Genomic DNA, 11,992 nt, shown 5'->3' on the forward strand with positions numbered 1-11,992 from the left:
TTCCAAAAGAGATAGAGTGTATTTTCTCTGGGAGAGTGAGATACCACTGTTGGATTTAGCTATTTCTAAGCCAAGAAAATATTTCAAAGTGCCAAGGATCTTCAATTGAAACATAGATTGCAATTGGGTCTGAATAGCTTGCATAGAGGCAAAATTTGGTCTTGACAGGATGATGTCATCTACATACACTAGTAGAATGACTAAGGAACACCCTGAACCAATGGTGAATAGGGTAGTGGAGAACTTGCAAAACCATTGTTTAGAAGCTTGTCTAAGTCCATACACTGATTTGTTCAATTTGCATGCCAAGGAAGAATTTTCTAACTTGTAACCTTTGGGAAGTTCCATATAAACTTCTTCAAACAAAATCTCCATTCAAAAAGGCATTATTAACATCTAATTGGAGAAGGCACCAGTTTCTAGTAGCAACAACACAGAGTAAAACTCTCACAGTTGTAAGCTTGGCCACTGGAGAAAAAGTGATGTAGCTCCATGTGGAACTTGTAGGCCTTGGATCTTCTTCATCAATGGAGTCCTTTGCTTCTTGAAGATCAATGGCGGCGGAATGGAGAAGGAAGAAAGATGATTGGAGACGCCACTTCAAGGAGAAGATGAGTCAAGAACAAGCTCACCACCATAGGAAGTCATGGATAAGAGTTTGAAGGTAGGAGAAGATGAATAGAGGGAGAAGGAGCACGAAATTTTATGCCTCAAATGAGGTATGAACTTTGAAGTGTAATTCTCAAATGATCAAAGTTGAAAAAATGCACACACAAGGCCTCTATATATAGCTTAAGTGTCACACAAAATTGGAGGGAAATTTAAATTCTATTCAAATTTCACTTGAATTTGAATTTGAATTTGTGGAGCCAAATTTGGATCCAAAATTTCACTAATTATGATTAGTGAATTTTAGCTATGGTTCTTCCCGCTAATCCAAGATCAAGTCCAAGATTCTCCACTAAGTGTGCTTAGGTGTCATGAGGCATGTAAAGCATGAAGGACATGCACAAAATGTGACTATATGATGTAACAATGTGGTGTAGCAAGTAAATACTCACCTACCCCTCTAAAATTTAATTGGATTGGGCTTCTCCCAATTCAATTAAATTTATCTCCCAACAGACACATCAAATATTCACTTAATGCATGTGAAATTACAAAACTACCCCTAATACAAAAACTAGTCTAGGTGCCCTAAAATACAAGAGCTAAAAAATCCTACATTACTAGAGTACCCTACCTACATTATGGAACCCTAAATAAAAGACCCAAAAATAATGAAATCCTAATATAATATGTACAAAGATAAGTGGGTTCATACTTAGCCCATGGACCCAAAATCTACCCTAAGGCTCATGAGAACCTTAAGGTCTTCTCTTGCCTCTCTGGCCCAATCTTATTAGAATCTTTTATCCAATGCCCTTGGGGGGTAGGGTTGTATCAAAAAGTATCAGAGAAATTGATTCCAGTTTGTTGAGTATACCCTTTGGCAACCAATCAAGCTTTGTATCTATCCACAGAGCCATCCATTTTATATTTAACCTTATACACTTATCTACAACCTATACAATGCTTTTTAGGTGGTAAGGGAACAAGTGTCCAGGTGGAATTTGCCTCAAGAACTTTGATTTCCTCATTCATTGCTTGACGCCATTCCGGATAGGGGGCAACTTTATGATAAAATTGAGGTTCATATACAGCTGAAATTTGGTTAATGAGAGCTCTGTAAGGGGAGTTAAGAGCCAACAAGGAACAATGATGTTGGATCAGATATACAGTCTTTGATTTTAGTGTAACATAGTTAGACAAGTATAAAGGGGGCTTAGTGTGGCATGTACTCCTTCTTAAAGTGACAGAAGGCAAAGGGTTAGGTTGATCTGGGCTAGGGACTAAGGGTGGATCACTTAGATATTGGATAGAGCTAACAAATGTCTGTGTTGGTTGGCTAGTATTTTGGTCAGGGTTAGGTAATGTATTAGTGAAAAGGATGGGGATAGCCAAATCAAGTAAGGAATCAGGAATGACTTGGTTCTGTGAAATGGTTTGAAAGGGAAAAATTGATTCATGGAAGACAACATCTCTAGACACAAAAAACTTCTTAGTGTCTAAGCTATACAATTTGTATCCTTTACAACCTATTGGATAGCCAACAAATACTGTAGGTACTACTTTAGGTGAGAACTTGTTCCTTGATGATGGAAGAGTGGAGGCAAAGGCCAAACAACCAAAACTCCTTAAGTCATGATAATTTGGTTCCTTCTTAAACAGAATGTTGAAGGGTGAGTTGTGTATCAGTAGTGGTAAAGGAGTTCTGTTGATGAGAAAGGTTGTAGTGGTAACACAATCTTCCCAAAATGATATAGGGACTTTAGATTTGAAAGTACAAAGCTCTGGCTACATTGAGCAAGTGTTGATGCTTCCTTTCCACTACTGAATTTTGTTATGGTCTCTCAACACAAGAAAATTGATGAAGAGTGCCTATGGAAGCCAAAACTCAATGAAAGCAAGTTCTTTAGCATTATCAGATCTGAGGCACTTGATGGAAACACCAAACTAAGTCTGAACCATGGTAAAAAATTGTTTCACATAGATTGAAGCTTCATATTTGTGTTTAAGCAGAAATAACCAAGTGAATCTTGAGCAGTCATCTACCAATGTAAGGAAAAATCTCTTCCCCTCATATGTAGGGTGGGATAGGGACCCTATATATCACAATGGAGTAATTCAAAAGGTAAATCAAATAAATTGTTAGAGTTAGGAAATGATAATCTTCTAAATTTAGCAAGTGGACAAACAAAACAATTAGAAGAAGAGAAATTAGGAGAGAATTGTAAACCAATTTTATTATTCAAATGATTGAAAACTTTGTCTGATATATGACCAAACCTAGAATGCCAAATATGAGTATTTTTACAAAGAGTGGAATTTACATGTGAATTGATAATAGAGAAAGTAAATTTGCAATCATGAGTGTCCTTGAGGTCTAAGACATAAGGGCCTTGGATGAGATCCCCTCTACCAATCCTCTTGCAAGCTTGCTTTTCCTAAATATCAAATTCATCTTGGGAAAAAGAAATGGACAAATTAGGATTAGTTAGTAGGGCACTAACTGAAATTAAATTGAATTTAAATTTAGGAATGTAAGCAACACTATGTAAGACTAAGGTGTTGGTTAAGCAAACTGAACCAATGGCAAGAATGGGTATAATGTCACTATTAGGCAAAGTTACAGTTTTATCATAAACAAGCTGATGAGATCTAAAATTATGAAGAGAGCAAGTAATATGAATGCTTGCACCAGAATCTAAAAGTCAACAATCATGAAGAAAATTGGAAGTGGAAGTAGAAAAAATCATACCACTTGAGGAAGAAACACCGTGAGGAATGACACCATTGGTAGCATGACTTTATAAAAGATTCATCAATTGGCTATATTGTTGAGCAGTAAGTTGAAACTGTGAACCCAAGTCAACAAAAGAGGGGTGTGATTGAGGCATATCAACAGACACTTGGTGAGCAACCTTGTGTGATGGTTCAGAGGAGGAAGAAGATTGCTTCTTGACCTCTGAGGAATATGCATTCTTCTTATAATTTGGAGGCTAGCCATGCAACTTGAAACAATGATCCTGAGTATGACCCAACATACCAGAATGAGCACACAAGGGGCATTTATGGAAGAGCCTTTGGAGCGATTATCAGAATTATTTCTTGCATCAGAAGAATTCTTGAATGCAAAAGCATGTGAAACCTCACTAGTAGAAGTTCTAGACGTGGATGCACCAACCTCTTTTTGCTTTTCTTCTTAAACAATTAAGGCAAAAACCTTAGTAATTGGGGGAAAGGGATCCATGGAAAGAATTTGACCTCTGATAGTAGAGAAAGATTTGTTCAGCCCCATCAAGAACTGCATAGCATACTTCAGCTGCTCAAAATCGCACCATGGTTTAATTCCTCCACAGGTGCAACTATGTTATGGTTTCAGTTCTGATTGCGACTCCTAAAGAGAACGGAGCTTGGAGTAGAAGGAAGAAACAAACATGGACCCTTGTTGCAGAATGATCAATTCATGCTTAAGTTGAAAAATCAGATGACCATTACGTTGTTCAAAACGTTCTTTGAGATCATCCCAAATTGCTTTGGTAGAAGAACATTGTAAGATACTCACTTGCATCTCCTTTGATAACGAATTAAGGAGCCAGGATGAGACAATACTATCATTGCGATGTCACATGTGTGGAGTAACCTAAAGCAGGTTCAGGAATTGAACCATCGACAAACCCATATTTGTTCTTCCCGTGAAGAGCCATGCAGATTGCTTTCTTCCAAGAATTGTAGTTTTCACTTGTGAGGGGGTGTGAAACTAGAGCAATGCCAGGATTATTGGATGAATGAAGAATTAAGGGGTTAGAATCATCAATGGTAGCCATGACCAAGGAGAGAATGAAAGAAACAATTTAGAAGAAAACAATCATGAAGAAGAAGGTAATACACAGAGAGAAGATTTAAGAGGAAGCAATAGGCACGAAAGGAGTAACATCTGACCATATCAGATATCAAAGTGAAGAATGAAAACAGATTGAATTAATTGGTGAATGTGCTACAAGAAATGGTTTATATACAAAGGATTCAATAAAAATAGAAAAAGAGGAACTAACTAACCACATATCTGTCATAACAGTTTGACAACTAATTATAACTAATTAAAGCTATATTTACAATAGAATCATAATAAAAGTTTCCAAGAAATTGAAAATTTCTCCCCTACTAAACACCTCCTAAGTTTTAAAAGCTTTATTTTATTCTTTTATGTTTTCGAAAGGGTTTCATTTTGGTCATTTTTTCAATTTCCCGTTTAAAACATTAGTGTTTTGTTAACTTTTAATTTTGAAATAATTAACTAAACATACTGGCCACTAAAAACCGTCATTATGTGTAATAATATTTTTTGATAGTAGTGTTCCACCTTCTTTTTTCTTTCCCCTCATCTTCTCGTGTCACTGCCTCATTATTCCTTCTTGTCCAGATCTGCATCAAACCCAACAACCTACACACAATAACAATACAAACATATATGCATCAAGCTAAAAAACAAGGCGCGATGGAGAAGGAGAACGGGGACCACCATCGATGCACCATCACCTTCAACCCCATGAACCCAGATGCACATCTTTATCATGGAATTCCTCCAATCCTTCATCTCACGCGAGAACGGGGTCAATTTGTTTAAACTTATTTATTGAAATAAGTTTTAATTTTGATAAAAATAAGAAACTTTATAAATTTTTAGTTGTTTGTCTAAATTGTTTCTACTTAAAAAAATATGATTATTTTAAAAAGCAAATCATATTTGCTTTAAAAATGGTTTTAAAAAGTTCTTATTTTAAAACTAACTTTTTTAAAGTTTAAACAAACTAGCCTTTAATTAGTTGGTTTTGTGTAATATGAAACAATTTTGCCAAAATCAAGGGTAGAACTTGCTAGTTTTGGAGAGAAGGACGAAAGAGAGAGAAGAAAGGGAAATGAGGTCTGAAGATGAAAGGGGCTTTAAGGGTTTTAGTCTATGATACAACGGCTCATATCAACCAACTGTGAAAATTTAAATAAGGGCCATTGGATTCGATTTTGAATAATCAAAATGGTACATGCTTCTTTTTTGTGACACTTTTTAGTCACCACTATTTTTGCTTAATTATTTTAAAATTTAAAAGTTAACATAAACACTAACATTTTAAATTGAAAAATGACCAAAATAAAACCCTTCCAAAACATAAAAAACCAAAATGAAACTTTTAAAACTTAATGTGCCAAAATAAAAAAATACTAAAACATAATGGACCAAAAATGTCATTTAGCCTTTTATTTTTTGGTGAACCAAGTGTTAACACCCAAATTATGTTGCAAGCAACAAAATTCAGTTGTTGGGGATTTAGCATAATGGTTGTCGGCTAACTTTTATGTTAGTTGAATGAGGAGTAAGCTAGTCCGGTTGAATGTGGAATTGACGATTTTCATGAAATAGCCAAACAAGAAGATCGACTGAATATGGATAAGGTCAATACAGCTACATAAATGTTAGTTGAATGGCTGAATTCGGCTAATTTTAAGGTTAATTGAATAAGTAAAAGGTCAATTCGGCTATGTTCAATGTTAACTGTAAGAGAGAATTCAGCTAACTTTAGTGTTATGTGAACATGAATAACGTCAATACGGCTACATACAATGTTAGTTGAATGATAGAAGTTGACTAATTTTAAGGTTAGTTGAATGAGTAGCAAGTCAATTAGGTTACATTCAATATTAACTAAATGGGAGAATTTGGCTCACTTTAGTGTTAGTTGAATGTAAATGAAATCAATTCGGCTACCTACAATGTTAGTCAAATGATAGATTTTGACTAACTTTAAACATAAAAAATTATATGAATTAAGTTAGATTTGATTTACTAAAGATAAGGGGAGATTTTCCATGGCTTTTTGATATTCAAATGGCTTATAGTAGTTAAAACTTATCAATGATAGTGTTCCTTAAAAAATAGGAAGTGGTTGCCATCTTCAAAATTTGAAATAATTGCCAAAAGATAAATCAGTCTTAGTTAGCTGAATGCAATTGTTGTTATTCGAATTCAACTACCAAAATTATCCAAATCAATGTAAAACTAGTCAAATGACTCCCAAACCTAGTTGTATGATTCCCAAACCACATTCTAGGAAATTATCAAGTAGAAAAATGTGGTTTAGTAGAGGATTTAGCTTTGTAGCCTATAAATGGGTCTTGTACATAATTTTAGAAAGGACAATCAATCCAAAATCAAGTTTATTTTACTCAATATTTTATCTTTCTGTCTTTTATCTTTTACATTACAGTTTTCCTTAACTGCTTTCGTTTACAACCCTTTGTTTATAACTTTCAACCTTTATTTTCACGCAAGCTTTCATTTTTGTTCACCTACACTAAACACTCTTTTGAGAAGCTTAGGAACCCATAGACAATGAGCAAATTCCCTTTCTTCACATAAATTATTTTATCATTAAAGATAACTTTACATCCAATAAGATTTGACTACTTTAAAGCATCATTTTATTCATTAATATAATGTGACGATAAGGTAGATTCCTATTAGGGTCTGTAAAAATACTCACATCGACGATATATATAAATTATAGTATGAAAATAATATTGATGGTAGGGGTCTCAGATTGAGAACTAGCTAGTCCTTCATTATTATAACGTGTTGGGATAAAGTAATCCAAGAGGGGAAAGTATTTTTTTTAAAAGGGATATAGAATTTTTTTTACATTAATATAATAATAATATAAAAATAATATTAATTAGTTAACTTTATAAAATAAAAAATTAAAATATTAAAACATAAGATATATTTGTTTTCATGCATCACATTAGCTAGTACCAAGTCTAGCCAGAAACCAAATATCTTAAGAAACATGCTGATGTTTGAAAACAACCTTGAAACATATTAGAAGTGTTCATGCCAGAGGACACCATTGCCTACGTAAGAGACCTCAAGTGTCAATGTCTCAAGAGAAACCTCTTGGTAAGCCTATACAATAATATGAACCTTGAGGAGAATGTGGATACTCCTCCTCTATTTATAGGGCTTTTTTACCAAATAGGGGTAAAATTTTACCCATTTTTTCAATTGGGGATATATTTTAAAAAGTTACCCAAAATGGGATAAATCGTAACAGGTGTTACGACTTCTAACTTAGAAGTGGTAACACCTGTTACGACTTTTTTTTAACTGAAGTCGTAAAATTATTTACGACTTCAATTCAAATATTTTTTTTACGACTTCAATTCAAAATTTTTTTTACGACTTTAAAGTTGTAAAATTTTTTTTAACTAAAGTCGTAAAATTATTTATGACTTCAGTAATTTACGATTTTTTTTTTGTTTTACAACTTTAAAGCCATAAAACCTTTTTTTAATTTTTTAAAAGTCGTAAACCTTTTTTTTTAGTTTTTGTTTTAAATTTACAATTGTTTATGATTTATTTTTATTTTAAATAAAAAATTAAAAAATATATTTAAATATACAATAAATAATATTAAGTTAACTTATTTATTAGTATATTTTTTTATGATTTCATTTGATATATTATTAATTTATTTTAATGTTTTATTATTTAAAACATGTTATATATATTTTTAATATAGTTTAATTTAAATGTCACTACTACAAAATGATCCTTCTACATCGGTTTAAACCCCCCTTTTACATTGATTATAACGAGATGTCGTAGCCCTTGAAAGACCAAGACCCTACTACGACGGTTGTTTGACCGATGTAGAAGCACTTCATTCAAAGACGGGTCTGGAGCTAAGCCCGTCTTAGTTTCATTGGTAATCTACATCGGTTGTGTCAAACAATCCGTCGTAGAATCAAGCCAATCTACACTAGTTTTGTTGCTACCCGTTGTAGATTCATGGGCAATCTACATTGGCTCTCCATATGAACCCGTTGTTATATCATCATCATTCTACATCGGTTATCATCATAACCATCGTAAACTTTTGACAATTCTACATTGGTTATCATAATAACCGATGTAGAACTGTAATTTTTATTTTGCTTTTTGTTCATGAATAAAGGCAATGAAAAAAGTAATCTTAATGTGCACATCATTAAAACAAGTTAGCTTATGCTTTAATAGGTAGCAATATAGTAAAAAAAAACATCATTAAATATTTTCAATTTGTATCATTGACACAAAGAAGCTATACATATAGTTATGATCTAATGGCTACATTCAACAATTTTATTACCTTTTTGTCCGCATCTATATATACTTAATTCCCTACTGACACTCCAATATTATAAATGATATATGCAACTCATATACCATAAGGGATATGATGTAGATAGACTGCAAGCCATCCAAATTTAGTAGCTAGGACATCCCCTGGTGTACCATAGTCTATTGATGTTGTGATGTTGTGGTGTGAGTGGAGATCAAACATGGCCCAGGTAATTAAGAGCTGCACACGATAGGTCCAAGTGTTTCAAATCAATACTAAAGATTATACGTTTTGTTTGGATAAAAAAAACAACCCTAGTTCCTACAATTGATCTATATAAGTATATAAGAAAGAGTTTTGAGTCAAAGTAAACAAAATAAAACTAACAATCAAGAGAGAAAACCAATACTAAAGATTATGTATACCTGCAACTAAAATTGTTATTTTCATAAGAAAACCACATCACAAGCAATCCACATAGTCAGTGTTATAGTCTGTTTCTTACTTTCTTACCAGTTACCACCAATCTTTTTCTTAATTTTTCAAGGACCTCCACAAGTACAACAAACTATATTTAAAAAGATACTAAAAAATACATGTTCATATAAGAAGCCTCGTTGCAAAGGTATGAACAAATGGATTGGTGTAGTCAAATTTTTGAAGCTTTGATATGCTAATTCATGTTAAAACAGACTTAGAAAAAGGAATAAAAAGTATAGTGGGTTCAAAGCAATAGCAGTTAGGTGGCAATTCAAAGTGAAGCTACTAGATAAATGTCAAATCACCTAATTTAGAATAGCTCCATCCGATGGGAAGGATAGACACACGAAGGCAAATTGACACTCAACTCTAACCTATGACTAGAAATCTCAAATTTTGTCTTCTTGTATACTTACAAAATCAAATTGTTCCATTAAACATCTTATGTAATTTGCATGTCAAACCTCAAACAATATTTGGCTCAAATGTCTTGAAAAACAACTTAGTTGTCATGCCAAAATAACTAAAGCAATCATAAGAATTACCAACACAAACCACATCATGCAAAGATGAGGCTTACCAACACTGAGACACTGCAATATGATGATGAAGATTTAGAATTAATATCAACATCCCATAGCATAATAGATCTCACCCGATGCATATTGGTATATGTATAAATGTAACAAGGAACACAATAAGAAAATCATTAACATCACAATATGAGGAAACAATTAGTGACTATTTTAGGACATTGGGGTAGAGGGAGATATCCCACATTCCCAAAAATAATCAAAGAACAACCACATACTAGATAGCCACATTGTTGTTGCCAATCAACAACTGCATTCAGACTCCTTACACCAGGTTTATGACCATGAATTGAAGAGAATGCAGTGACAAGTTTTTGTTTACCCTTCAGAGTATAGTCCTTCCAAATCCAAATGTTTCCATCAGCTGCATCATAAAATTCGCTAATATTAAATACTCTTACAATAATTCGAGAATAAAATGAATAATATTAAACAATAGCGAAAAGTACATGAAGCAGCAAGAAACAAGCTATCATCAAGCTCATTTACAAGGCAGAGCTTAGAAATTCCTTTGTCGGGAAAATCATGATTATCAAAACTGTTAAGCAGTGTAACCTCCTCATGGTTCCATATCCTGTGAAAAACTCCAAAGAACATTAGCTAACAAAATTCCAAATTGGACAATACAAAGACAAACATCAACAACATTCATCAAGACCAGAAAAATATTTTGACTTGGTCAAAACAAATAATTCATTTTATATAAACATGATTGTCTATAAATTTATGCTAAAAATTATGGTCAATTAATTGTCAAAGTCAATAAAACTAACAAATATCATCATTATTTTCTGCTTTGTTCGTGAAAATATCAAAGGTAAAAAGGAGAGAGACAATACAAAAAATAATAAATAGGGACCACAAAATTAGAGAGATATGACTGCCCAAAGAAAAGGAAGCCCCTTCCAATTATTTCTTCCTAATAATAGGTTCCCCAAAAAAAGTGAACTCAAATATTGCCGCCAAGAAGGAATCCTAAATAGGTAGGAGACTAAGAGACCATTGAAGGGTTTTACATCTAACCAAAAGAGTAAAAAGCTAAAGACCGCCCATTCACATTGATACTTGCCCGTTGCCAAACCATAATGAGAAAGATGCTTTACCCTATAAATAATTCCAAACCAAAGAATCACAAGAGAATTCAAAAAAGAATCAGCATTCAACTCAAAACAAGATAGTGCCATCTATAAAATGAAGGTATGGAATCAAAACATCCATGGAGCCCACTTTAGTATATTTTATAAAGACATTCTTTAACTTCTCTAGACCCCTTGACCACTTTAGTATATTTTTTTCCTTAAACCAATAGCACTAACTCATGATAAACCAAAAAGACTTTACCTCAGGCATACGAGTGTGACGAATTAGAAATTTGATACACATGTTATTATCCTTATCAGAGCATTAGAACCACCCTATCAACTACTTCTCCTCCATTATCATTGAATGATTGTGCATTGGACCGATATGCACTATTTAAAAGAAAAACATTAGAAAAAATGTGAACCAACATATATTCAACAATAACCTTCCTACGTTTAAACCAAAATTAAAAAAAAAATGCAAACCTATCGGGCAAATTTGCTGCAGATCCTGTTTTTGGAGTACGTGTATCAATTGGTGATTGTTTATTGATATAGATGTCATATGGCCTAAGAATTTCCCCTGGAGCAGCAATACCATCATCATCAAGTATCTACAGGAAGCAAGAAAACATCCAATGGCATAAGAAACAATTTTATTTCCCCTAGAGCAACAATACCATCATCTCAAATATGGTAAATCTGTATTTTAGGGATTTATTGTAGAAATTTATCCTGCTAATTATAGCCTTGCAAATTTCTCTCTAGTATTGGGATAGAATTTAATTTTATTTCCTTTTTTCAAGGATCCTAATTAATGTACCCAATTGATTCATGGAATGAAATGAAATCACCTTTTTCCCAAATATTTCATAGATCATGTATAAAAAAATTTACATACCAACGTGTTTATGATCCTGAGCAATAATAATGATATATTTCTAAATTTCATGCCAAATTCTTAAATGTAAAACAATATGGACAAAGAGTAGTGTCTACTTTTGGAGTTTTCAACATGTTTCACTTTATAGTTGATACCATATAACAAGAATTTTAATTGTCATCGTGACTCTAAATT

The sequence above is a fragment of the Glycine max genome, chromosome 15 (assembly GCF_000004515.6).
Source record: "Glycine max cultivar Williams 82 chromosome 15, Glycine_max_v4.0, whole genome shotgun sequence".
In the NCBI taxonomy this organism is placed as follows: domain Eukaryota; kingdom Viridiplantae; phylum Streptophyta; class Magnoliopsida; order Fabales; family Fabaceae; genus Glycine; species Glycine max.